This window comes from Protopterus annectens, chromosome 2.part1 (assembly GCF_019279795.1).
Source record: "Protopterus annectens isolate FY-2018-M chromosome 2.part1, PAN1.0, whole genome shotgun sequence".
Classification (NCBI taxonomy): Eukaryota; Metazoa; Chordata; order Ceratodontiformes; family Protopteridae; genus Protopterus; species Protopterus annectens.
In genome coordinates this window covers 1,990,926,233-1,990,943,303 of record NC_056729.1, presented here as the reverse complement: position 1 = coordinate 1,990,943,303, position 17,071 = coordinate 1,990,926,233, and positions in this window count along the sequence as shown.

The following is a 17,071-nucleotide window of genomic DNA, read 5'->3' as shown; positions in this document are numbered from 1 at the left end:
TGTATGAACCACCTTGCCTTCATCCACAGCTCTGGTGACTGACTCAAAGAAGTCGACCAAGTTGAGCAGGCATGATCTACCCTTCATAAAACCAAACTGTGTGGGATCCAGAGTTTGGAGATTCCCTATATCCTTGTTTATTAGGTCCATGATGATGTGTTCCATAGCTTTTCATATCAGACTCATCAGGCTAATGGGGCGATAGTTCTCAGGGTCTGTAGTCGCTCCTCCTTTGTGGAGAGGAATGACTGTAGCAGTGCACCATTCAGTAGGGACAAAGCCTGAGGTGAGGCTGTGATTAAACAGGGCACACAGGTGAGGTGCCAGTTCACTCTGTAGTTCATGTAGAACACAGCCAGGGATATTGTCAGGTCCCATGGAAGCTGTAGTCTTCATCTTGGACAGAGCTGTTTTAACCTGCGCAGCAGTAATACTAGGTGCCTGGCAATCTACTGGTATTGTGATTGGTCCTTTGGGGAGGGAGAGGGGTAAAGTTGACATTGAATCTGTCAGCCAGTATTGTGCAGTATCTCAGAGCAAATCTGGGTATTGCCATGGAGATTCTTTACATAACTATAGAAGGTCTTGTGGTTGTCTTTACTATCTGCTGCAATTCTGTTTTCATAGCTAGCTTTAGAGGATTTGATGAGGGATCTCAACTTTTTGTTGAGGCTGATAAGGGAGTTTTTCCAGTCTTAGGCCTTCACCTTATTCTGCATCCATTTCCTCCTTCTGTTGTAGAGTTTGTTTATGGCAGGAGACCACCAGATTGGCTTCCTTTTTTTGGAGGAGAGCGTCTTGGTTCTATTGGGTAGGGTGAGATCCATGCATTTGGGTACGTGTTTGCACAGTGCATTGGTGTATGGTTTGGCGGTCATGCAACTATTCTCCATTTGCATGGGTGCCATGAAGTTAGCCACCTCTGTTTTTAGGAGCCCAAAGTTAGCTTTGGAGGAGTTTTTCATGGTGGTTACCTTTGTGGGGTGGGGTGGGAGGGATGTGGATTTCCAAGGTGATTAGTTTGTGGTCGGATCTAACCAGGGAGGAGTTAACTATTGGTGTAGAGCAACGGTAGCCCATGTTAGTAATGACCAGGTCAAGGATGTTGCTACCTCTTGTGGGGGTAAGAACGAGCTGGTCCAAGGCATTTGAATTAATGAATTTCAGGAAATGTTGGGCAAGTGTATTGGTACATGAGTAGTTTTCTCAGTTAATGGAAGGGTAATTGAAGTTGCCCAGTATGAGAGTGTTAGGTTGGACCCTAATATTCTCCAATGTGCTTAGGAACGTGAAGTGTGAGTCTTGGGACATTGTTGGGGACCTATAGCAGGCTACGACCTGAATCACTGTCTTACCCAGTGTTAGCTGCACCTGAAGTATCTCTGATGCGTTACGTTGAGCTACCAGTCTGGAGGTGTGCACATCCTTTATGAATATGGAAACACCACCACCTTTGGAGCTTTGGTCCAAGTTCTGGGGCCGAAAGGTGTGGAATGAGTTATAGCCTGGTAGTGCAGAGTTGCTTTCTGCTGCCTTGAACCAGGTCTCTGTTACAGCACAAATGTCGATGTTCTCCATTTTAAGGAGTGGTTCGAGTGAGTAAATTTTCAGATTTAAACTTCTAGCATTGAGCAGCATGACCCTCAGATTAAATTTGTTTGTAGCTGTTTTGGTGGTAATTTGGTCTTTGGAACACCGCCTAAAAAAGGCACTATAGGGGTGGCAAGAGCCTTGGCCAGTATCCGGAATCCCAGGAGTGACAGATGCAGGCCATCTCTGGCAAAGCATTGAGGTCTGTTAATCATGTCATCCCAGGCAGACAGATACTGGATCCCCTTAGAATGACACCAGAAACTTAGCCAGTTGTTGAAATTGATCATTTTCTGCTTGAACTGTGGTATCATTCTGGGTGATGGTATGATGCTGCTCAGGGCTAGTGTCATACCTGCCTGGGCTACGTAATCCGAGAGCTCCTCCATGTCTCTTTTCATGTAGTCCAGGGAGGTACATCTCAGGTCATTCACAACCACATGTACAATGACAGAGTTATATTTGTACCTGTTGTTGAGGGACCTGAGTGTGTGCGTTATGTGGTGGATCCCGGCACCTGACAGGCAGCTGACTGTTACTTTCCCTTATTCAACCTAGTGAGTGGGACATCAGTGTGCCTCACTATCGAGTCACCTAAGACTAGTGTGTTGGGCGTGCTGTTCTGCCTTAGGGGCTTTGGTTGAGTGGCACACTGTTTAGGAGCATTATGTGTCTCGTGATTAGTGTTGTATTGTGGTGGTCGAGTGCATTTCTGCCTTGGAGGTCTCTGCTGTTTCTGTAGATTTGTATTGTGAGTCTCCACAAAGGTGGGTGTGTGGTTTGTGTTTTTATGTGAAGGCAGTGCTGGTGTGTGTTCTGGAGATCTATGTGTTCCATGTGGTGTGGTGCAAGTGTTGACCTTCTCCTCTTGACCAGCTATTCTGGTCTTGGTTGGAGAGTGTGTGGCTTCCAATTTGGATATATACGTGCATATCTCACAAGTCTGAGTGTTGGAAGGTAAGAGGGGAAGGTTGTCAGTGTACATGAGCCAGTTGCTACATTGTCTCAGGATGTCCAAGTTCACCAGGTTAATAGGAGAAAGCACAGGGAACTGACCTTTAGACAAGCCTGGATGGGTGGGTATTAATAATAAGTACTGAAACTGTTTCCTTGTAGACTGCTTAGTGCTGGTAGCACTTTTGTGTGCTACAATAATTGCTACAAGAAGTCTGGTAAAGTGCTAGACTGATAAGCTAGTAAAAGTGCAGGAGAGGAGAGAACTAGCAGGTCTAAGAGAAAAATTGAAGAGCAGACTTTGGCACCGCTCAGAAGCTACAACAGTCCTGGATACAACAAATCTGTATCTGGACTAGACTAGTTACAGGAAAGGCGGGAAGCAAGTGCAAATGTGGGCTTTTAAACCAGAAAGTTGAAAGAGATGGAAAAACTGCCCAAACAGGCAATAAACTACAATTTCTGGGAGGCTTCTGGGCTTTCACTTTGAGTGAAAGTGTCAGGGGGTGGGATTTACAGATGCTGATTGGTCTTTTGTGCATTACTGGCATTCAAATGTTAATATTGATTGGACGTCAGGAATGAAGTTCTTTTTCGGTACTTATGTATGAAAATATCTCTTTTTTGGTCCTGAACTTCAAAAGCTGAGGGTGCCAGATTGCCAGATCAAGGAAAGGCACAGTGCACTGGAACTGATAGCTATGGCTGTCACTGACTCACAAGGGAAACTAGACTTGCTAATAATAATACTACAATTAAGTACTGTGGAGCTGTTCAAAATATTACTCTAGGTCATCACAAGAAATTTTGGAAAACAGTGAAAAACTTGTGTAGTCTCTTTCCTAAATCAAGTGGAGGACCCCATTTATAACCCTTACTCCTTTCAAACATAGTGATAACATCGGTAACCCCTCACACCTTGCAGAACAAACTCATTATTTCTTAATCCTCTTCTAATAACACCCTCTTTCCCTCTTCGTGAATATTTTCAGTATCCATCAAGTTCATTACAAGAGCAGAAGTACAAAAACACTTAGAAAACATTGCCTATTCCTACCATTCATTTGTCCATACCATCTATTCTGATGTTCTCAAACTAAGCAGTGAAATAGTTGGCAACCCTCTTTGATTTCTGTTTACCTTAACCTTCACTACTAACCTTCAGCTTCACAGCTTTAAACATTACTTTGTTATACTTCTTGTAAAAATATCTACTTCATCATCAGCCAAAGGTTATCTCTAACCTGTGCCTACCCACCAAAATTCTTGAAAAACTGTTTACAACTAAATTCCTGACTATATTTCTAGATATGATGTCCTCAACAATAAACAGTATAGCTTTTGACCCAATGACAGCAATCTTCTCTCTCAAAAATCAAATCTACTTCACTATGGAGCAGTGTTAAACTTATGGGGGTATTTTCCTTTATCTTAGAAAGGCCTTTGATACTGCTGATGATTCTCTACTTCTTTATAAAGTTGGTGAGATTGTCTTTTCCCCAGATATTTTGCAATGGATAAAGATGTATCTACTGAACAGAACTTTCATTCTTCTGGTTTCAAATAATATTTTCACTTCATGAGCTTATCTAAACAATCCTGTCTTGGTTTGTGGTTGACTATGTAGTAGCCTGCTATAAGAAGTTTTTATTTGAATTTATATTTTATTTTTTATCACTAATTTTTACAGTTTGTAATAAGGAAGGGATAATTTATATACAAAAGGATTTACTATGATTTATATTTTGTTGTTTTACCTTTAATTTTCAGTGTTTGTTGTTAGAAAGGGCCAGGTTTTATACAGGCAAAGTCTAGCCATACCAAGGGACCTAGCCAGCTATTAATTCATATAGATTGCAGAAAGGACAATCCAGAGCTCATCTAAACAATCTTGTTTTGGTTTGTTATTTATTGATCTTTACTGTTAAAAAGAGATGTGATGGGGAGCGATAGACAGCAGAAGCTACTGCACATGCACTATAAAGGAATTCTAGCTTTTGTGTGACTTTCACAACTTGCATAGTCAGAGCAATACGATTACTGTACTTAATTCAATATTTAGTTGTATATTGTTTGTCTAATTTTCTCAAAGAAATTGATTTAAATTATCCTTTTACTCTTTGGTAACTGGTTTTGATTATTCTTTTACTTTAGAATTATTTATTTGCAGTTGGATATGATTTCTATAAATAAATATGCCATTAATGATTTACTAAAGCACAAGTATCTTGTACAGTGTACTAAATGATAATGCATATTAAAACGTAACATCTGATAACACTAGGGCATCTGTGTTTCTCATGTCAAAAGTTGGATGATTTGCATACCATTATTAGTAGTAAATCTAGACTTACTGATAATGATAATTGCACTTCTGCAATGGGCACAGCTTGGAAAATGGTTATTACTTATATTAATGACTGGACTGATGAGATAAATAATGTTAGGCAAAGAGCGATTAGAATACATTTAGGAAAGGAAGTGTCTATTGTCTGTAAAGATCACGCAACACCTATTGAATAAGATAATACCACTGATAACTTTAGAATTGTGGATACAAGTATTTAACAATCTGAGGATTTAGAGCATATAGAAAAAAATGAAAAAGGAAGAAAGGAAAACGTTCACAACAAATAACAAGGAAGAAAAAGAAACTTAAATATCTGTAAAGCAAGGAGAATACATGCATACATGACAGGACACACTGATTTGTTATATAACACACAGATTACAGGAAATTATATTATTCTTCTATCAGAAAACCTTCAGTCTACAGAAAAACGCATAATTTTTCAGAAGAGAAGGTAGAAAAAGAGGCAAGGGGCAGGTAAAAAGGAAGAAATCAAAACTGAACACGGAAGGAGTGAAGAACATTACTGTAAGAAAAAAAGAGAAGAAAGACAGATGTTGGCGACATAGCTCAAGCTGTGGATTTACAAAGAAAGCTGGATGAGAACTGTAGCTTGCAAATGTAATAAGCAATGAAAACATTGGGATTAATAAAACTAATGATGATGAAGATCATTCCTTTGTAACAACTGATAGAGTAGATATTACAGAATTAGAAGTTGAATATCCTTCAGATATGGTCAGAAAAGATATTCTTGTAATTGGAGATTTAATTATTAGAGGAACAGATATTTATATTTACAGAGATGATAATGAGCATCGAAGAGTTATGCAAATAGAGGATGTGAGACAAGCCTTAGAACACCTTAATGTAAGAAAGTATAGATCTGTTTTTATTCATGTCAGCATAAATGATCTCACCCACAAGGACTGTCTCACTGTTAGTATGGAACTTACAGCCCTCTTAGATAATATAGCTTGTACTGGTGTTAGGACATATTTTTCACTAATCACATATAGAAAGGAGAGTCAGGTCACCATGAATAAAAAGATTTTTTTAGTAAATACCTACATGAAAAGACGTTCCATTTACAAAAAATGGGAGTATGTAGAACATATGAGCCTAATTTTGGGCACACGTATTCAGACATGATGACGTGTACTTATCAAGATCAGGGAAAATAATTTTTACAGAAGATATTTTGCAATATTTGACAAGCACAAGGCAGGATTTTTGCCAGAAATTTAAACACTTCACAGATAGCAACATTTGATGCATCTCTGATAGTTGATAATACTAGGAGCATTAAAAATAAAGCTTTTATTAGAAAAAATGCTATGTTCCCACAAATTTGATGTTGTTATTGTTTGTGACCAGAGGAGAATTTATAATTTTAAGGTCTCAGCTACATGTGAGACTTGGCATATTATTTATTTGGCACATTGTGTGGAATGCTGAAAATTCTTTGTAGGGAAGACCGATAGGTCTCTTAAAGAGAGAATATGTGAGCATATTTATTTTATTAGTAAAAAGAATAAAGTAAATGCATTGGCTAAACATATCATGAGTAGTGATGAGAAACATATGTTTAAATTTTTGGCCATAGGAAGGACCTTTGAAAACATTAGAGATGGTGACTTACGTAATGCCACTGAGGAGTTAGAAGCCAAGTGGATAGCAACTAAAAATGAATACTTTGCTCTTCAGTGTCTACAGAATAATGATAGAATTATGATTAGACCAGCTGACAAAGGCGGCCCTATTGTGGTATTAGATACTGAGTGGTACAATCAGGCTATGCTTGATATTCTTAACCATGATGGATTTTATATGAAATATAAGGGAAATGTGGTTCAGCAAATGATTGTGGATGTTAGAGAAATGTTAAATGAAGTGTTACAAAATGAATGTATTAGTAATGAATTGTTTAATTATTTTTTGATTCCACATCCAACTATTCTTATTATACAAGGGTTGCCTAAGGTCCACAAGAACAGAGACTGCCCCCCTATGCGACCGATAGTATCAGGCAGGAACTGGTGTACGGAATCCATTTCTATTTACATAGAGAAGTTTTTTAGACCTAAATTAAATGAACTTAGCCATATATTAAGAGATACTGAACATTTTTTGAGTAATTTGTATGCTAGCATAGGCCATGAAAAGAAGGCAGATGATCTTATTTTAGTGACACTCGATGTGGTGTCTCTGTTCACTGTAATTCCTAATAAGGCAGGTGTAGATAGTATGAATAAATTTCTTAGAGATATATTCCATGGGGATGACAGGAAAATAGAACAGATAAGTAAATTACTTCAAATTGTCTTAGAAAACAATGTGTTCTTGTTTGGACAAGAGCTATTTTGGCAGAGCAATGGCATAGCTATGGGCATCTTGTGTGCCAATAGCTACCCTAATGCTGTAATGGCCGTGCGGGAGAGTGAGGTTATGCTTTCTATACCATTTCAGGAGAATATATATTTCTTTAGAAGGCTTGTAGATGACCTTTTTATTTTGTGGAAAGGAACAATTGAAAGGTTTAAAGCATTTGTGCAGTACATTAATAGTAGTACATCTTTCTTATGTTTTACTTACACTTACTCTACGAAAGCATAGACTTCTTGGATGTGAGTATAGAAATAGATGAAAAGGGTATGATCTTTACTAAACAACATAGGAAGACATGTCATGTTAATCATCTTCTTTTGAATGATAGCATGCATCTACTCTATATAGTTAAAAATGTTGTGAAAAATCAAATGTATAGGGCGTCCAGACTGAATGTGCATGATGAAGATTTCCTTCATCAAGTAGAGACAGTGTCGAACTGAAGGAAAGTGGATATAATGAACAAGTGACAGAAGCTAGCGCGAATGAAGTAAAGAAATTAAGGGACTCTAAAGCTAAACCATATTTTTCTAAGAAATATAATGAAGGAGAGGTGAATGCAAATGACAACTACAGTAATAGTAAGTCGAGTACCTTTTTATTATTCTAGCAACGTACATACTTATATGAATATTGTTAGGAGGCATTGTGACAGCTTCAAAACAGAAAAATATATTAGGGATCTGATAGACATAGAACCTAAGTTTTTATTAAAAAATAGTAAATCATTGAAAAGACAGTTATGTTACCCAAAAATGAAGAGCAGGGTCAGTGATGTTGATGGGACTATTCCATGTGGCAAGTGCCACAGTTTGAACATCCAGATCAGAGGAGAATTTATAATTTTAAGGTCTCAGCTACATGTCAGACTCAGCATATTGTTTATTTGGCACATTGTGTGGAATGCCAAAAATTTTATGTAGGGAAGACCGATAGGTCTCTTAAAAAGAGAATACGTGAGCATATCTATTTTATTAGTAAAAAAGAATAAGGTAAATGCATTGCTAAACATATCATGAGTAGTGATGAGAAACATATGTTTAAATTTTTGGCCATAGGAAGGACCTTTGAAAACATTAGAGGTGGTGACTTATGTAATGCCACCGAGGAGTTAGAAGCTGAGTGGATAGTAAGGTTGAGAGCAGACACTGGCCATGGGCTTAATGAATATGTCCCAATACAACCTAAATTGAAGTCCAGACCACTTTTTAGGTAGTACATGGCTACATTTTAGGCAGAACATGGCTACTTATAAGTTTATGTGTTTTTTTATGTGAATTATGTTAGTTTATGTGTTAATATGTGAATGTTTTTATGTGCATTTTAGAAATATTAATGTCTGATGTTGATTTATGTCACTGATACCTTTAAATGTGAATGAAACCTTAATTTGTGTATCATGTGACTTGGGATGTATGTATAAGAAGGGGGGATGATTTTAATTGATTTGTAAAGACATCTGAAGAGTTTTTTGATATCATAATTAATAATGTTGTTTATAATACATTCCATGGCTTTGGAGATACACCTTAGTAATGGGTGCTAACCTTAACCCTGCTCCTTCCCCCAATGCTAACCCTACGCCTTATCTTAAAAAAAAAACTTCCTGTAACACTGCCATTACACAAGACACAATCACATGCACAAACACACACCCAAACTACGCACAGTACATCTAACCCCTTACCTAACCCCAGTCCTAACCTGAAAATAGACATATTCACACAGGAACATACAAATCCATCCCCTCACCTATCCCTGACCCTAACCATAAATTTCAAACCCATGCACCAGCACTCTCACCTCTTCAAACTCCACTCACTTGTCTTAACAAAGCATGCCTTGACATTCTGACTGTTCATCTATCCATATGTTCAACATAAAGCAACACCGCTGGCACTCATCAACCAAATGGATGTTCAACATTAGGCATGTAAGCCCTTGTAATACCTCATATACAACAAATAATGATACAGAAGGTTCTAAAATATCAGAGATAGGACATTGGTTTTCCTTTCATAACAGTGGGGGTAAGACATTTCAAAAATCCACAGCATGGCTCCATTTCAGGAAGATCATGCTAGCCAAGTCTCTAACAGTTCTATGACTGGGCAACTTCGGTAGTTAGCAAGAAAATGACTGTAGATGTGTTCTGGCAAGATTTTAGTAAACCATTTGTTAAAATGCTACATAAAAACATTAACTAGCAAATTAGGAAGCTTTGTAATGGGTCATAAGGTAGTGGCCTGCTGTGTGACTTTGATCAAGTCACTTAACTAGACAATACTCCTGAGTCACCGTTGAAAAGGGACAGTTATGTTCAGTGGGCTTACCTTGTCAAGAAACAGGAAAAATAACAAATGAATAAATAAGCAAATTAACAAATAAAATGGGAACAGACATAATGAGCTACAGTTAATGGAGTTTGCATGGCATATCATGACATGACTAAGGCTTCTGACACCATCTCTAATGCTGGCATTGTAAATAAGCTTAATGCTCTAAGATAGATAACTGTGTGGTCAGATGGTTTGGAGACTGGTTAAAAGTTAGAACCAACAGAATCCACAAGGTTACAAATTGTGTTCCCTGGGGCTCAGTTCAGAAACCCCTTCTGTTTGGTATTTATATTTTGGGTCTAGAGACTGGAAATGAAGAACCCCATCTGAATAAGTTTGTAGATATGGACATTATGAGCTACAGGAAATGGAGTCTAGTCAAATCAAATGAAGGGTACCAGTGGCTTACCACTGGCGTCAGTAGTGAGATCACTCTTCTCCATGTTTCCATAGGTCATATTACAGAAGGTCCGTAAAGAAAAGCATGCATTTTAGCTAATGTTTCAAAAATATGGAACAATGGAATGGGGTTACTACCAAAGAAGAAGAGAAACAATGGAAAGTGAGTTAACAAAGATATGAGTAATGGTGTAAAACATTGCAGATTAAATTCAGTGCAAAAGCACTAGTCTGAAAAAAGTCTGCACAAGTGGAGTGAAGAAATAACAACAAAAGTGAAGGGGATATGGAGGGTACTCATATATGATAATGTAATCACAAGAAAACAGTAGGACAAAATGCTTAAGAAAACAGATGGAATGGTAGCATACAAAGGAAACTATTTTCCTCAACAAGGAAACAAAATGTTATTATCCTTCAGTGTAGGAAGCTGGTTAAGACTGGAGATTTCTATAATTTATGGTGATCTATATATAGAGTTAAAGAATGGTGGTAGGAAGGGAGATCGATTTCAAAGCAAAAAATATAATGATTTCACTATACAGGACCTTGAAGAGACCACACCTTTAGTACTGTATGCTATTTTGAGTAACATATAAGGAAGAGGACATCAGACTGATGAAATCCAGGCAAAAGGTATCAGAAAGATCCATGAGTTGGAGGGGATGAAATATGATCAAAAGCTGGAGAAGGAAGTACTCTTTGCTTGAGACTAGAAGGGGGGGGTGGCCTGATATTTGTGTACAAGATCATGTTGGCGGATGTAAAGATGTTATTCTAAACAGGATGTACAGGGGGAAGGAAGTGCACAGGCAGCAGACTGTGAGAGGCTAACTACTTTCTGTAGGTATTTTTGCACAGAGAAGATTGTGGAAACATGGAATGGACTATTGAAAAATGTTTGGTAGAATGTGACTCCACTGAGCCATTCATGAGAGAATGGGACAGGCAGAAAAGGGGTATGCAGACTGTCTCAGTGTCCTATCCCTCTATTCTGTCTCCTACAGGCTGTTGAGGGGAGATCTATGCCTGGCATAAAAAGTGTTGTTAGACCTCACTTTAATGGACCTCCTGCATATCCAGGAATCATATATGACACCAAATGTACAGGAATGGAGATTGCTGGATTTTGTACTCACAAACCCCTTGGACCAGATTTTAAATACACTAAAATGGGGTGCAACAATAGTGGATCTGGTCCTCACTAATATGGGAGAGTGCTGCACAACCCCCCTAGTGTAATGTCTTCTCTGATAAGGTCAGACAAAATGGTCTCCTTTGAAGTAAAAATAAAACCTGGAACCCTGACTAACCCTGCAATATTAAGGAAGTACTATAAGGTTACCTTCCTACTATTAAGTGATACCCTGGAAAATTTTCAAGCCCCCATAAACCCTGTGAATACTGCTGCCTATGCAGAACTGTTCACATAAACCCTACACAAGCATTTTAATATTTGCATAGAGGAAGCTGTACCCACTAGGAGAAAGTATAGAAATAACTCAAAAAACAAGCCACCCTGGTGGAATCACAACATCAATAGGCTGTATAACAGATGGTAGAGAATTATGGCAAAAATTAGGAGGTGCAGCACCCAGCAAAATGAAAGCTCTGCCATCAAGTTAAACAAACAAGTTAGAGGACAAATAAAGTATACCAAAGCCAAATCTGTGGTAAATTTGGTGTCCTAGGCCAAGAATCACCACAAGGCACTCTTTAGCTATGTCTGCAACCTCAAAGGCAATATACAATTTTATGCAGATATCATTGTAAATGTCGCCACCTAATTTGAGCCAGAAGATATAGTAAACCTACTGAATGACAAATTCATCTCCAACTTTACCTCTCTCTCCCCATCAACCTTCCCTCAGGAAATACTATCAAATATAACTTCCCATGCTATCACTAGAGAACAGGTTCTTAATACTTTCTCTGAGGCCAAGAACACTGCATCAATAGGTCCAAACATATCCCAGGATGCCTTCTAAATAGCATGAAACATGCTCTATCAGGACTTCTGGAATTGCTATTTAACTGTAGCCTCCAAACAAGCTTCATGCCTCACGAAAGGAGAAGAGCAACGGTCATCCGTCTGCACAAAGGTGGGTCATCTACAGACCCTGGAAACCACAGACCCATAAGTCTCACTAGTCTCATATGCAAAACCATGAAAAGAATTATCATGTAAATGATCAATAATGAGAGGAAACTTCCAGACGCTGGACCCATCTCAATATGGTTTCATCAAGGGCAGGTCATGCCTACTCAACCTGGTGGACTTCTTTGAGAAGGTCACCAAAGCAATCGGTGAGGACAAAATGGTTCACGCTGCCTACCGTGACCTGGCCAAGGCATTTGACACAATACCCCGCTCAAGCATTGTTGACAAACATAAGACATTAGGTACAAACTCTTATGTAACTCAGACCTAGGAAGTTAGAATTGGGGAGTCCACTGCTACAAAGAGGCCGGTCACAAGCAGAGTCCCTCAGGGATCATTCCTGGGACTGCTCCTTTTTGGCATTTAGTTCTCTGAATTCAAGGCCAATGTCAACGGCCTCTGACTAACTAAATTTGCAGATGATTGCAAATTAGGAGCTGTCATTGAATCTCACACTGACACAAATGTTCTCCATGAAGGGCTGACACAGACAAACAACAGGTGCCAGAGCCATGGACTAAAACTAAATGCCAAGAAATGCATAATAGTATCCTTTGTGAAGTCATCCTCCCCTGGTAATTATCATATTGACAACACACGCCTAAGAGCTGACCCAGTAGTCAGGGACTTAGGAACACAGATAGACAGTAATCTAGCCTTTGGCCATCACATGTCTACAGTAATGAGAAAATCATTCTATGTTGTGCAACCTAGATCCAAGAAAGTCATTGTTCCACTGCATTTGGCATTCATCAGACCTATCATTGAGTACAACATCCCCTTTGGTGTGTACCTAATCAGGCATAGCCAAAAATTGGAACATCCACAGAGGTTCCTCACTAAAAGAACACAGGACATAAGTAACATGCCCAATGCAGACCCCCTCAAGACCCTATCCCTGTATTCTGTCTCCTGCAGGCTGTTGAGGGGAGATCTATGCCTAGCATACAAAGCATTGCAAGACCCCACTCTGATGGACTTTCTGCGTATCTACAAAAAAACAGCAGCAGAATTATCCATTCTAAAGTCTTAAACCTTGTCTGTGATATAAATAGGACCTGCTGGAGAGACAGGTGTATATCCTACAGACTATTCCTTCTCTGGAACAGGATCCCCAACCATGTGAAGCAGAGATCCTCCCTAACTCAATTCAAATGTATCTTGGACAATTGGATGGGGAACAGGAAATTATTCCCTGGTTTGGCACCTATATCTCTAATGCACACAGGCAGCCTGTAACTGTTTCATCTCCCAAGCCCCTCCTTGTAAATGTTTCACCTCCCATGTTCCTCATTATACTTATCAAGAGTACCAAAACTTGTCAGAGATTTGGGATGCATGGCTAGGCTTAAAAATACCCTTGTTGTTATTAGCCTAGTAAACACCTATGAACTTATGAACCTATGTATAACCTACCCAGCTTGCGGTGATGATGTAATCAAGGTTGCAGCTTACCTGACAGTGGGTGGATTTTTGCAATTATTTGTATACTTTCTCTTTTATGGCCAGTTATTCTAAATACTGATGCTGGTCAACACTGGCATTCTGACTTCACTGATCTCTACTCATTTCCAGCAGTTAAATTTACATTTACGGTTAAAATATTTCTTCTTATAGCAGGCTTTTGCATGACCTAGGTATGCATTGCTCTCTCGTCAAATACTCTTCCTCTGAACTATACCAATAAAGTATTAATTATGTTTTAGTCTTCTGCTTTTGATGTATTCCACAGTTTTGTCTTATAGATGATGCAAAAATGCAATGCTTTTTATTAAGTCAATTCTGTATGTTTAACAATACCTCCAGCTCTAAACCACAACTGGAACCAGTGAAAAAACCTTCACAGCAACTGGTAAAATCCAAAAAGCTTTATTGTACCACACCCCAGTTGAGCGCTTTCTTCCCTACTGAAGGGACTTCATCAGAACAGTTTCAGTTTTACAACCCAACCCTTTTATGTAAAGGAGCACCCAATTAACCAATTGATTATACTAAACACTTACATAAAAAAACTACAGAGACATGAAAACAAGATGCATATAACAATAATGTGTATACAACAGTTCAAAACATTACATGGCAATTACATATCAGATAAATTAACGTTCACTATAAAAACTTAAAAAATGTTCACTCAAATGTCTAAAACTAATTATGTTACCCGAAAATATTTTTTAACTTCAAAAGACATGCAATATTCACATTAATACCAGGTGTCTGGGTGGCATTCAGCCTTAACTGCCACCTTAACTCACATATATCTAAATGTATATCCAGTATTCTACCCTGAGGGTCCTTAACCAACTGTTGCAGTACAGAAAACTTAAAAATGTGGTCCTTACTCTCAGATATATGCCTACTCAAGGCATTAGTCATTTTGTTGTTTCTTATATTCAATAAATGTTCCTTAAACATGTCCTTAAATCATCTACAGGTTTTGCCCACATAAAAAGCAGGGCATGACTGGCATCTAGCCACATATACCACATTCTTACTGCAACAGTTAAAGTGCTCTGCAATGTGTATATACAGTCCATTTAGCCTCAAATACTCTGGGGTCTCTCCTATATTCATGCAACAATTCCCCATTCCACATTTAAAATTCCCCCATTTTCTGCTAGAAATAACCACTCCTTCATTTCCTTTTGATTTTAACAAATTTTTGAATGCTCTGTCCTTCCTAAAGACAATCACAGGAGCAGATCCTACTTTTTGCGCAATACGCTGACCATATGACAAAATTTCCCAATTACGCCTGAGTATTTTGACAATTCCATCTGCATGCAAATTGAAAGTGGTAATAAAACTAAGCTTTCTATCAGGCTCCTCCTTTCTGACCTGATAGGCTACCTGACCTCTACCATTATTCCGATCAGGCCTGCCCAAAATGGGTTGGTAAATGCCATCCGGTCTCTTTTTAATCACCTCTTTGGCCACCACTGCCACTAAACCACTAGGATATCTCCTCTTCAAAAACATTTCTGATATAAACTTCACTTCTTCCCTAAATGTGGCATTTTCACTCACCATTCTAGCAGCCCTCACGAGCTGTCCCTTAATGATGGACTTTTTTTGTACATAAGGATGCCAACTATCAAAATTCAAATATGAATTGGAAAAAGTAGGTTTACGATATATGCCAGAGGTAAGTTTTGCAATTTCCTTATCAATCTTTAAGCCCACATCAAGATATGTTATACCTTCCATATTATAATCATAGGTAAACTTTGAAAATTCCACATTGGCATTAATATAGTCAAAAAAAGTTTGCAGTAACCCTATACTGCCTTTCCATACAAGAAATATGTCATCCAAAAAACGAGTGTAACACATAATATACTCTCTGAATCCACTCTTGAAGACATATTCTTGCTCCCAGAATGACATCACGTAATTTGCAAAAATGGGGGCACAAGCTGCCCCCATGGCTACACCTGTAGCCTGCTTAAAGTACTGTCCCTCAAAATGAATGTAATTGTTTTTCAGTACAATTTCCATCAAAGCAAGCAACATATTAATGGTGTTCTGGTCGTATTTGCCTGTTTTTACTAACTGATGTTCCAGCCATTCGAGACCAGTCTCATGTGGAATGACAGTAAACAAATTACGTACATCAATGGTAACCAGTATTTTGCCTTTACATGTACAGATGCTGTTTAACTTTTCTAAAAAATGCCAAGAATCCCTACAAATATAATCAATACATTCCAACCGTTTGTGTAACTGTGTGTCCAAAAATTTACTAATAAAGCAGGTCTTTCCCCGCTTTCCATCTACTATGGGTCTAAACTTTGGGTTAATCAACCCCTTATGAATTTTGGGGATACCAAATATATTAGACACCATAGGGTGGTCATTTCGTACATAATTATACTGTTTTTCATCTAGCTGCCCTTCCAGCACCATGTCCTCCAACCTCATATCAACAGTTCTATACATAAGATTGATTTCATTAATTGAACTTTCCTCATATACCTCTTCCATTAATAAAGCATTCATAGCATTAGAATAATCCCCAGAATCCATAATCACCAAGCCACTTCCCTTATCCAGCTTCATGACACGGATGCTATTTCCGTCAATAAATGCTGTTCTTCTTTAGTTAAATTATAGTCAAATACATTCTTTTCTTTCATTAGCTGTCTTATCTCATTTTCACAAACCTTTTCATATATACCTATAAAGTTATTTGTTGGTGTATTGAATGTACTTGGCTTCCTTAAATTACTAACTTCTTCCTGGATTTGTGTATTAGTAAACCACATTTTGAAATTTAATTTTCATACAAATAATTTGAGGTCAATAAGTACTTGTGCCACATTACCTCTCCTACTTGGAACAAAGGTTAAATCTTTGGATAACAAATTTGCATACTCAAAGGTTAAAGGTCTACTGGAATAATTATAAATCTTAAAATCACCACTATTATTTGTAATAATATCTGGTACTAAAGATTTTTTATTTAGCAAAGCTATTATAACATCAATGTCTTCCTGTTCATTAATACAATCCATAATAGCCTCATCCAAATGCTGTTCAGTTAAACTGGAAGCCAAATCTAAACATTCAGGCATCATATTGTCATTTGGCATACTAAAATCAACAGTTAATTCACTACTATTATTTTCGGGGACCAAAGATTCATGTTGCCACCCACCAGAGGCAACACACATTATTTCTACAGTAAACTTTCACTGTTCACTATCAAAAAATTGCATATTACACTCATTACTATTAATATTGCCATGTAATGCATTACTTTCTTCATTTTGGTCATTTTCCACATCACATAACACATTACAATCTTTTATTCCATAAAACCCTTCCCCATCAGTTTCAAGAGTCTCAATAGTCATTTTGGATAGCAGTACATTACCCTCCTGCTGATTG